We start from the raw sequence: 12,796 nt of genomic DNA, 5'->3' as shown, positions 1-12,796 counted from the left end.
TTTTCTAATGTTTATTTTTTGAGAGAAAGAGACAGAGAGCGTGAGGCAAGGGAGGGGCAGAGAAAGAGGGACACACAGAATCCCAAGCAGGCCCCAGGGTCTGAGCTGTCAGCAGAGCCTGACACAGGGCTCCAACTCATGAGCCATGAGATCATGACCTGAGTGGAAGTCGGATGCTTAACCAAGCCCCCAGGCACCCCAAAACATTTTCATTTTAATACTCAAAAGACTATCCTGTGAGATAGGAATTATCATCTTAATTTTTACACATAAAAAGACAAATTCAATAGAACTTAAAAGTTTGCATGAGGGTCACTTGCGAAGCCTGAACAGGAGAAATTAAGTGCTCAAATCTTAGTTTACATTGCATAAAACTTTTGTTACAGTCCCAATATTAAAAAATAGATCACTGCACTACTTCCTGAAACTTAATTTACTATAGTAAATTAAAAGAATAAAAATGGTAAACTGTAAGACAGGAAACTGAAAAATCTCAGTATCACATCACCTGGGCTACCGCAAAGGTCTCCAACAATTGTTTTTAACCTCACTTCAGCAACCCCTCAACTTCTAGGATTATCTTCCTAAAACAGATGTGCTCATGTCAGTACTTTTCAAATACTTCTCTAATGCCTGCATGATGAAATTTAAACTCTTCTGGGCATTTCACATTGTTGTTTACCTCAGTTCACAGCTAAGGAAACTGAGGCTCAAAGGTATTAGTGACATGCACAAGGTTACATAACTATTAAGTATCAGAACCAAGACCAGACATTAGCTTCTCTGGAGATGGGAATCATTAGTCTAATATACATTTCTTAACTAAAACTTGGGGTCAGGGGCGAAATGACCTCCCCAAGAGTTTAACGATAGAAACTTTAATGGTACACAGGTCAAAACATTTGACAGTATTTATTATTTTCTACTATAATTTTTGCATCTATCTGATAAACTATACAAGAAAGTTATTGCCCATTATGAAAAATACAGGGACATTCACTAACAATATTCCAGTAAAATGTGAACAAATCAGTTAAATGCCAACAGAAATTCCCAAAGCAACTGCTTCAATGAATTATCTAGATCTATGTGAAAGAGTAGCACAAAAGACAACCTTTCTTATTCAACTCAAACTTGAAGCTAAATGGCTACTCAAGTTATTTCCATAAATTAGATTCAAATTACAGAAAATGTTACTGGAGAGTGGTCAACATGGTGGAGAAGCAGGGGGACCCGAAGTTCCCGTGTCCCTCAAACACAGCAGTATTGAGGCCAGAAGACTTGGAATTCTAGGAATCCGGGTTACAGAGTGACAGAAACATCTCCAGGGGCCCACAGGGACAACGTAGCAGGCCATAGGTGCATGACTGCAAACTGGGAGAGATAAAACAGGTGGCATAGGAACAGAAGGGAGGGATCCCCTTCTGTGAAGAGACAAAAGGAAGAGAAAGACAGGCTGTGGAAATGTAGGACTGTATTTGGATAAGAGAAAAACCATGGACCGGGGAATGGAAAAAAATGGAGAAAGAACCAATTTCTAACCGTGGGAGGTGGGGAGCCAGCCCTGAGCTAGGTAGCTACCTCTCAGGAGCAGAGAGAACAACCCTTTCCCTTGAGTGCTATGAGAAGACAAATAGCCATTCCAAGGACAAAAGACCCTGTAGGCCCATGAACCCCTTGCCCCCCCACCCCCCGCACCAGCCAGAGGTCCTTTGTACCTGACAGTACCCCAGAGTGACAGTATCCAGGAACTGGGACAAGGGATCCTGTAAGACATTGGGGTTTGAATCCCAGCCACGTGCCTGGAAGGCACAGGAGATGGTGGAGGGGGACATAGGTGGCTGCTTGCACTCGCGCCCACTCAGCACTGTGAGGAGCCAGAGGCCCTCAGTTGACAGGCTGGGTGGAGTGGCACTTCCCAGGAACCAGGGTGCGTGGAGCAGGATCCGGGTTTTAATCCCACCCAAGCACCTGGAAGGTGCCGGAGACTGTGGAGCAGAACAAAGTGGCCTGCTCGCGCCCGTGTGGCACTGTCAGGATGGCCTGAACAAAGTGGTTTGGGACACCTGGTCCAGGGAGGAGAGGCTGGGGTGTTGCCAGTTTTCTCCCCATCACCAACAAGGTGGGGTTTCAGGGAACAGACAACGGGCCCACAGTGGAGGTGGGACCCACATACACCAAACCACATCCCTCTGTACCTGGTAACTGCATATGTAACAGAGCAAGATTGACACTGACTTAACCAAACAGTCCCTCCTCCAGATCATTGCAGGCACTGGTTCCAAGGCCCCATCAGATATTGGTCCAGTGGTTTTTGTATTCTTTGATTTGATTCTTGATCAATTCTTATTTTGTGTGTGTGGGGGGGGATATATATATCCCCCCTTTTCTCCCTCTTATTTCTTCCCTTCTCTAGTCTGGTTATTCTGGTTGTTGGTTTAAGCACACATTTTCAATCTATTCTTTTTACATCTCTTCTGTCTCTCCTTTACCCCCCCCCCCAACCCCCCCCACCCCCCGGTCTCTGGACTAAGCTGTATAGTTTCTCTGATTCTCTGCCTGGTCAATTTTTTTTTCTTTTCCTTTTCCCCACCCGTCACTTCTCTCTCTCTATGGGATAAGGCCTCTTCCACCACCATACACACCCCTTTTTAAAATTTTTTCCAGGGACACTTCAACGAACAAATCAAAGCACACCTAGTGAAAGATCCAAACCACCACTATGAGTAGGGAGATAAAGCAACCAGAGCCTCAACAACAGAGAGCATGAAACACACTCCAAAAACACCTCCTGAAGGGCCAGGCCCTGGACAGTGTTATGACCCCTTTTTAATATAATAGTGCTCACAGCAGCAAGACTCATAACAACCTATTAAAACACATAAGGGACAGAAAACAAGCCAATATGACAAAATAGAAGAATTCTCCTCAAAAGAAATTCCAGGAAGGAATGACAGCTAGAGAATTGCTCAGAACAGAAATGAACAATATAACTGAGCAAGAATTTAGAATAATAGTCATAAGATTAATAGCTGGGCTTGGAAAAAAGCATAGAAGGAAGAAAAAAAGCTTAGAAGATGGCAGAGAATCTACTGCTGCAGAGATCAAGGAACTAAGAAACAGTCACAACAAATTAAGAAATGAGGTGCTAAATAAACTAGATGCATTGACAGCAAGGATGGAAGAGGCAGAGGGGAGATTAAGTGAAATAGAAGATAAAATTATGGAAAATAATGAAGCTTAGAAAAAGAGAGGTAAGAAAATATTAGACCACAAGGGGAGAATTACAGAACTAAGTGACTTGATGGAAATGTAATAATATCCATATCATACGAGCTCCAGAAGAAGGAGAAAGAGGCAGAGGTTTACTTGAACAAATTATAGCTGAGAACTTCCCTAATCTGGGGAAGGAAATAGACATCCAAATCCAGGAGGCTCAGAGAACTCCCTTTAGATTTAACAAGAATAGATCTTCTCCATGGCATATCATTATGAAACTGGCAAAATACAAAGATACAGAATTCTGAAAGCAGCTAGAGACAAATGGGCCTTAACCTACAAGATAGACATATAAGGGTAGCAGCAGACCTGTCCACTGAAACTTGGCAAGCCAGAAGGGAATGACAGGAAATATTCAATGTGCTGAACAGGAAAAATATGCAGCTAAGAAGACTTTTTATCTAGCAAGATTGTCATTCAGAATAGAAGGAGAGATAAAGGCTTTCCCAAACAAAAACTGAAGGAGTTCATCACCACTAAACCAGCCCTGCAAGAGATCCTAAAGGGGGACTCTGTGAGTGGAATGCCGCAAACACTAAAAAGCACCAGAGACATAAGCACAAGCATGACATCTACAGATAACACAACGACACTAAATCCATATCTTTCAATAACTCTGAATGTACATGGACTAAATGCTCTAATCAAAAGACATAGGGTATCAGAATGGATTAAAAAACAAAAACAAAAACAAAAAACAAGATCCATCTATATGCTGTCTACCAAAGACCCATTTTAGACCTGACGGCACTTTCAGATTGAAGGTAAGGGGATGAAGAACCACCTATCATGCTACTGGAAGTCAAAAGAAAGCTGGAGTAGCCATACTTATATCAGACAAACTAGATTTTAAACTAAAGGCTGTAACAAGGGATGAAGAAGGGCAGTATGTCACAATTACGAGGTCTATCCATCAAGAAGAGCTAACAATTGTAAATGCTTACACTCCCAACTTGGTAGCACCCAAATACATAAGTCAATTAATCACAAACATAAGCAATCTTACTGACAGGAATACTGTAATTGCAGGGGACTTTAATACTCACAACAATTGACAGATCATCTGGGCAAAATATCAATAAAGATACAAGGGCCTTGAATGATACACTGGACCAGATGGACATGATAGATACATTCAGAACTTTTCATCCAAAAGCAGAATACACATTCTTTTTGAGTGTACATGGAACATTCTCTAAGATGGATCACATACTGGGTCATGAAACAGCCCTCAATAAATATAAAAGGATTGAGATCATACCATGCATATTTTCTAATCACAATGCTATGAAACTTGAAATCAACCAGAAGAAAAAAATTTGGAAAGCTTTCAAATGCACAGAAGTTAAAGAACATTCTAATAAAGAATGAACGGGTCAACCAGGCAATTAAAGAAGAAATTAAAAGATACATGGAAGCAAATGAAAATGAAAACGTGACAGTCCAAATCCTTTGGGATGCAGCAAAGGCAGTCCTAAGGGGAAACACAATGCAATCCGGGCCTATCTCAAAAACCAAGAAAAATCCCAAATACAAAATCTAACAGCACATCTAAAGGAATTAGAAGCAGAACAGCAAAGAAATCCCAAAACCAGCAGCAGAAGAGAAATAATAAAGATCAGAGCAGAAATAATATAGAATCAAAAAACAAAAACAAAAAACCCAGAACAGATCAATGAATCTAAGAGCTATTTTTTTGAAAAAATAAAACAAAATTTTTAAACTGCTAGCCAGACTTCTCAAAAAGAGAAAGGACCCAAATAAATAAAATCACAAATGAAAGAGGACAGACCACAACCAGTATCACAGAAATATAAACAATTATCAGAGAATACTATGAAAAATTATATGCCAACAAACTAGACAACCTGGAGGAAATGGACAAATTCCTAGACACCCACACACTATCAAAACTCAAATGGGAAGAAACAGAAAATTGAACAGACCCATAACCAGTGAAGAAATTGAATCACAGTTATCAAAAATCTCCCAACAAATAAGAGTCCTGGGCCAGATGGCTTCCCAGGGGAATTCTAACAGACATTTAAAGCAGAGTTAATACCTATTCTTCTCAACCTGTTCCAAAAAACAGAAACAGAAATAAAGATTCCAGATTCATTCTATGAAGCCAACATTTTTTTTTCCATTTTTTTTTAACCTTTATTTATTTTTTTGAGACAGAGCATGAATGGGGGAGGGTCAGAGAGAGAGGGAGACACAGAATCCGAAACAGGCTCCAGGCTCTGAGCTGTCGGCACAGAGCCCAACGCAGGGCTTGAACTCACAGACCCTGAGATCATGACCTGAGCCGAAGTCGGATGCTCAACCGACTGAGCCACTCAGGCGCCCCTCTATGAAGCCAACATTAACTTGATTCCCAAACCAGACAGTGACCCCACTAAAAAGGACAATTACCTTTTTGATAATTTACCTAAAAAGGTGAAATATCCCTGATGAACACAGATGCAAAAATTCTCAACAAGATACTAGCAAATTGAATTCAACAGTATATCAAAAGAATTATTCACCACGATCAAGTAGGATTCATTCCTGGGCTGCAGGGCTAGTTCAATATTCGCAAATCAATCAATGTAATACATCCCATTAATAGAAGAAAGGATAAGAACCATATGATCCTGTCAATAAATGCAGAAGAAGCATTTGACAAAATACAGCAGCATCCTTTCTTAATAAGAACCCCCAAGAAAGTCGGAATAGAAGGAACATAACTTAACACCATAAAAGCCATATATGAAAAGCCCACAGCTGATATCATCCTCAATGGGAAAAAACTGAGAGCTTTCCCCATGAGATCAGGAACACAGCAGGGATGTCCACTGACACCACTGTTGTTTAACATAGTGTTGGAAGTCCCAGCCTCAGCAATCAGACAACAAAACGAAATAAAAGGCATCCAAAACTGGCAAAGAATAAGTCAAACTTTCACTTTTTGCAGATGACATGATACTCTACATGGAAAACCCAAAAGACTCCACCAAAAAGCTGCTAGAACTGATACATGAATTCAGGTAAGTCGCAGGATACAAAATAAATGTATAGAAATCAGTTGCATTTCTATACACCAATAATGAAACAACAGAAAGAGAAATCAAGAAATCAATCCCATTTACAATTACGCCAAGAACCATACCTTGGATTAAACCTAACCAAAGATGTAAAAGATATGTACGCCAAAAACTATAGAAAATTTATGAAGGAAATTGAAGAAGACACAAAGAAATGGAAAAACATTCCATGCTCATGGATTGGAAGGATAAATATTGTTAAAATGTCAATACTACCCAAAGCAATCTATACATTCAATGCAATCCCAATCAAAATTGTATCGGCATTCTTCTCAAAGCTAGAATAAACAATCCTAAAATGTGTATAGAACCACAAAAGACCCCAAATAATCAAAGTTACATTGAAAAAGAAAACCAAAGCGAAAGGCATCATAATCCCAAACTTCAGCCTCTACTACAAGGTTGTAATCAAGACAGTATGGTATTGGCACAAAAACAGACACATAGACCAATGGAATAGAATAGAGAACCCAGAATTGGACCCACAAATGTATGGCCAACTAATCTCTGACAAAGCAGGAAAGAGTATCCAATGGAAAAAAGACAGTCTCTTTAGCAAATGGTGCTGGAAGAACTGGACAGAAACATGCAGAAGAATGAAACTGGACCACTTTCTTACACCATACACAAAAATAAACTCAAAATGGATGAAAGACCTACATGTGAGACAGGAAACCATCAAAACCCTAGTGGAGAAAACAGGCAACAACCTCTTTGACTTCAGCAGCAGCAATTTCTTGCTTGGCATGTCTCCGAAGGAAAGGGAAATAAAAGCAAAAATGAACTATTGGGACCTTATCAAGATAAAAAGCTTCTGCACTGCAAAAGAAACAATCAACAAAATTAAAAGGCGACCAATGAAATGGGAGAAGATATGTGCGAATGACATATCAGGTAAAGGGTTAGCATCCAAGATCTATAAAGAACTTACCAAACTCAACACCCAAAAAACAAATAATTCAGTGAAGAAACTAGACACTTCAAAAGACACTTTTCCAAAGAAAACGTCCAGATGGCCAACAGACACATGAAAAAACGCTCAACATCGCTCATCATCAGGGAAATATAAATGAAAACCCACAATGAGATACTACCTCACACCAGTCAGAGTGGCTAAAATTAACAACTTAGGAAACAACAGATGTTGGCGAGGATCAGAGAAAGAGGAACCCTTTTGCACTGCTGGTGGGAATACAAACTGGTGCAGCCACTCTGGAAGACAGTATGGAGGTTCCTCAAAAAACTAAAAATAGAACTACCCTATGACCCAGCAATAGCACTACTAGGAATTTATCCAAAGGATAAAGGAGTGCTGATTTGAAGGGGCACATGTACCCCAATGTTTATAGCAGCGCTTTGGACAGTAGCCAAATTATGGAAAGAGCCCAAATGAAATGTCCATCAACTGATGAATGGATAAAGATGTGGTTTATATATACAATGGAACACTACTTGGCAATGAGAAAGAATGAAATCCTGCCATTTTGCAACAATGTGGATGGAAGTGGAGAGTATTATACTAAGTTAAATAAGTCAATCAAAGAGAGAATATGTTTTCACTCATATGTGGAACTTGAGAAGCTTAACAGAAGACCATAGGGGAAGGGAAGGGGAAAATATAATTTCAAACAAAGAGGGAGCAAACCATAAAAGACTCTTAAATACACAGAACAAACTAAGGGTTGATGGGTGGGCACAGGTGAAGGGAAATGGGTGATGGGCAATGAGAAGAGCACTTATTGGGATGAGCACTGGGTGTTGTATGTAAGTGATGAATCATGGGAATCTACCCCCAAAACCAAGAGCACACTGTATATACACTGTGTGTTAGCTAACCTGATATTATATAGAAAGAAAGAAAGAAAGAAAGAAAGAAAGAAAGAAAGAAAGAAAATATAACTAATACACCAGCAGTATACTTTTTTATTTTATGTAAATGCTGAAAAGGAAAGGTGACGTTGCCTTTCCTTTGATACTTTTTTTTTTTTAACTTTATTTATTTATTTTGAGAGAAAGAGTGCAAGCAGGGGAGGGGCAGAGAGAAGGGAGAGAGAATCCCAAGCAGGCTTGGCACTGTCAGCACAGAGACTAATGCGGGGCTCAAACTCATGAACTGTGAGGATCATGACCTGAGCCAAAATCAAGAGCCATTCACTTAACTGATAGAGCCACCCAGGCATCCCTCCTTTGATACTCTTATAAAGAACTCAGTGAGAGGCACCTGGGTAGCTCCACTGGTTGAGTCTTGATTTTGGCTCAGGTCATGATCCCAGGGTAGTGGAACTGAGCTCCTCAAAAGGCTTTACACTGAGCATGGTGCCTGCTTAAGATTCTCTCTCCCTCTGCCCCTTTCCTGCTCACTCTCTCTCTAAAATAAAAAAAAAAAGTAAATTAAGTTAAATTAAAAAAAAAAAAAAGGATTCAGTGAAATTAAAACATACATCCAAGTTCTCTAAACAATCCAATTATCAACAAACCGCACTATGAATTATTTTTTTAAACTTTTTTGCTACAGCTTACAAAAGGTACCATTTCTCTGAAATAAATTTTCTATTTGCCCTCACTTAATCGGGTAAGGAAATCAATTAGCCAATATATACTGTAAATGAATAATTAACAGGAATGTATGTCTGTCTCTGTATGTATGATAGAAGGAGGTAAGAAAATAGGGGCACCTGGCTGGCTCAGGTGATAGAGAATGAGACTCTGGATCTCAGGGTCATGGGTTCAAGCCCCATGATGGTTGTGGAGCCTACTTAAAAAATGGTAAATAAACAAACAAACAAATAAATATGAAAGAGGTAAGAAAATAACAAGAGGGTAAGAAGCCATCTGCATGTTCAATGCACTACCTATCAAGATTCCACGGGCATTTTTGATTAAAGTAGGAAAAACACTCCTAAAATTTATATGGAACCACAAGACCCCAATATCCAAAGAAATCAATGCAGGAGGCATTGTACTTCCTGATTTCAAGCTATCCTATAAAGCTATAGTAATCAAAACAGTATTGTACTGACATAAAAACTGACAAATAGATCAATGGAACAGAATTGAGAGCCCAGAAATAAACCCAAACATATAAGGTCAACTAATATTTGACAAAGGAACCAAGAAAATTCAATGGACAAAAAAACAGTCTTTTCAGGAAATGCTGCTGGAATAACTGGATTGAAAACACAAACAAACAAACAAAAAAAGACAAGGGGTAGGGGCTCCTGGGTGGCTCAGTCGGTTAAGTGTCCGACTTTGGTTCAGGTCACGATCTCACAGTTTGTGAGTTTGAGCCCCATGTTGGGCTCTGTGCTGACAGCTCAGAGCCTGGAGCCTGCTTCAGAGTCTGTGTCTCCCTCTTTCTGCTCCTCCCCCACTCACTCTCTGTCTCGCTCCAAAATAAATAAATACTAAAAAAATTTAAACAAAACAAAAGACAAGAGGTGCCTGGGTGGCTCAGTGGGTTAAGCGTCCAACTCTTGATTTTGGCTCAGGTCATGATCTCATAGTTCAGGAGATGAAGCCCCATGTTGGGCTCTGCGCTGACAGCACGGACCCTGCTTGGGGTTCTCTCTCTCTCTCTCTCTCTCTCTCTCTCTCTGCTCCTCCCCCACTCTCTCTCAAAATTAACTTACTACTTTAAAATTTTTTTAAAGACAAGAAATTTGAGTAAAACCACAGAGTAGGATTTTTTAACTTTTGACACTCAATTCTCCTATTGGTCTTTCATACTAACTTTCTAAAAAGTAAAATTGACTGTTCTTTGTTAAAAGCCCTGATTTCTTTCCATGTCTGCCAGCAATGATATTTTTGTAGCCCTGACACACACCTGAAGGAGATGACCCACTCCCATTAAGTTCTCAAGGTTCCAACTCTGCAGCAGTGGCCCACAGGGGTTTTAGCAAAGCCTTGTTCGTTTCTCTGCTTCAAGTGTTCTGCTCGTATTCTCTCCTAAAAGGATCCTTTCTACTTCCCTATATATTTTTTAAATAATTTCCTATATTTAAATGGTAACAATGCTTCAAGCACCACTTCCTTTCACAGAAGCTCTGGTCAAACACTGATCTTGCTTTCCCAACCAAAGTTGTTATCTCTTTTTGCCGTTACCATATACAATGGCATTTATTTTTTACACTTCAATTTTTATGCCCATCTTGATTCTATCTAGAAAGATGTTGAGGCAGCTTACAAAAAAATAATAAAAGCAACCAATACTATAACTGATCCATTAACATAGAATAAAAAATACAATGTCATTAAAGGAAATTGTGCAAAAAGCTTAGTTAGGTTTCTAGCATCAAAAGCATAGAAGTAAACAATGAATTATGAAAGGCATTTGATTCTACTGAACTTGGCACTTTACTCTTTATAAACTTATGCTTTCCATTTGTCTCATATATAATAATATATTTGCTAAATATATAACTTTTATCCATTATTCATGGTATTTGTTTTTATTAAATTGCTTTTGCCTTGTATTTGTGCAGTCTCAGAATTATTAGAACCAAGATTAAAAACTTAAACATGGCAAGAATTATGTCTTCTTGAGATGCATTTAGGCATTTATCAAATATTTTTCTTTTCTTACTGTAAGAATAATGATGGTAGCAAACAAGATAAATGGTTTATGCACAGAAAAAAGTATAAAGGAATATAAACCTAAACCTAAAGGAATAACAGTATCACCTCTCAGGATTGAGATGATAAATAGGACCCTTCACTTCATTCTTTTACTGAGGTTTTTTTAAAGTTTTTTTTTGGTTATTGTTTGTTTTTGTAAGTAGGCTCCATGCCCAGCACAGAGCCCAGTGTGGGGCTTGAACTCACAGCCCTGAGATCAAGACCTGAGCTGAGATGAAGAGTCAGACACTTAACTGATTGAGCCACCCAGGCACCCCTATTTTACTACGTTTTTAAAAATAAAAAACATGTGTATTACTTATATAACCTGAAAAAGTAAAGATTTTTTTAAAGATTACTCCAATCAAAGGTTTAATGTTAAGCAGCCCAGAAAAAGTCCTAAGAAGCTGGCTCAATTTAAATCAGCTATTCAGGCTAGCTTCAGGATGGGGAGCAGAGGAAAATAATCAGAATCTTGCTTAACAAAGAAATATCAGTATCTTTCATTGAGAATCAGACATTGCTAAGGAAAGAGACTATAGTGAAGGAATTTCCAAAAATAAATTCTAAGATGCTGTCACATTATGAAAGTGTTTTTTAAATATAATTCAATCATTTTTAGGTTTTGAGGAAGATAATAATAAGGACATGGTTTGTAGCCTAATAGTCATCATCTAGAGGTGGATGTGAGATAGGTGTAATAAAAGATAAAATACCATACAGAGGATGGTAATTGTTCTAGAAGAAATAAATGCCATTAAAAGGTTAGAGACTGAGGTTTCACTGTGTGATACAGACACATGCATATCTGAAGAAAATCCAGTGACTCACCAAATAGTTCATGTATAAATATCTACAAAAAGACCATATGGAGCCAGACTGTGAAAGCTCTCAGCCCCGGCTAACGATATTCCAAACTATAGCCAAACAGAAGCATTAAAGATTTTTGAGCAGGAATGTAACGTAAGTGGCATATTAGAACATTAGGAATATCAATCTGAAAGTGATATACTTGGTTCATATGGTTAGAGAGAGAAAGAAAGACAGAGATAGTAGTTAAATAATAATAGCAACCAAAGGATTTAAATAGACATTTCTCCAAAAAAGATATATACAAATGGCCATTTAGCACATGAAAAGATGTTCAACATCATTAACCACCAGAGAAATGCAAATCAAACCCACAATGACATACCACTTCACACCCACTAGGATGTCTATAATCAAAAAGACAACACGCACTGTCAAGGATGTGGAGAAAGTGGAACCCTCATACATGGCTGATGGGAATACAAATAGTGTGAATGCTTTGAAAAACAATTTGGAGAGGCGCATGGGGGGCTTAGTCAGTTAATCATCTGACTCTTGACTTAGGCTCAGGTCATAATTTGTGGTTTGTGAGTTCAAACTCATATCAGGCTCTGTACTGGCAGTGCAGAGCCTGCTTGGAGTTCTCCATCTCCCTCTCTCTCTGCCCCTACCCTGCTCACCATCTCCCTCTCCCTCTCTCTCTCAAAAATAAACATTTAAAAAAATGAAAAATAAAAAAATTTAAAAAATGAAAAGCAATTTGGAATTCCTCACAAAGTGAAACATATATATGACCAGTGACTCCACTCCTAGGTAGGTACTCAAGAGAAGTGAAAACACACATCTTTACAAAAACTTGTACACAAATGTTCATAGCATTATTCCTAATAGCCAAAAGTAGAAACAACTCAAACATACATCAACTGATAAAAGGATAAAGAAAATGTGGCATGTTCATGCCTGCAATATTATTTGGCAATAAAATGAAATACTAATGCATGCTACAA

General features: G+C 38.7%; 1 protein-coding gene across 5 annotated transcripts in view; it reads right to left on the bottom strand.

The window, feature by feature from the left end:
• The window catches only part of ITCH (itchy E3 ubiquitin protein ligase), a 142,040-nt gene that overhangs the window by 84,479 nt on the left and 44,765 nt on the right, over positions 1–12,796 (bottom strand). The window lies entirely within an intron of this gene.

Source organism: Panthera onca, chromosome A3 (genome assembly GCF_046562875.1).
Source record: "Panthera onca isolate mPanOnc1 chromosome A3, mPanOnc1 haplotype 2, whole genome shotgun sequence".
Taxonomy (NCBI): Eukaryota; Metazoa; Chordata; class Mammalia; order Carnivora; family Felidae; genus Panthera; species Panthera onca.
The sequence above is the reverse complement of the archived record's forward strand: the minus strand, read 5'-3'. Positions and strand labels throughout refer to the sequence as shown.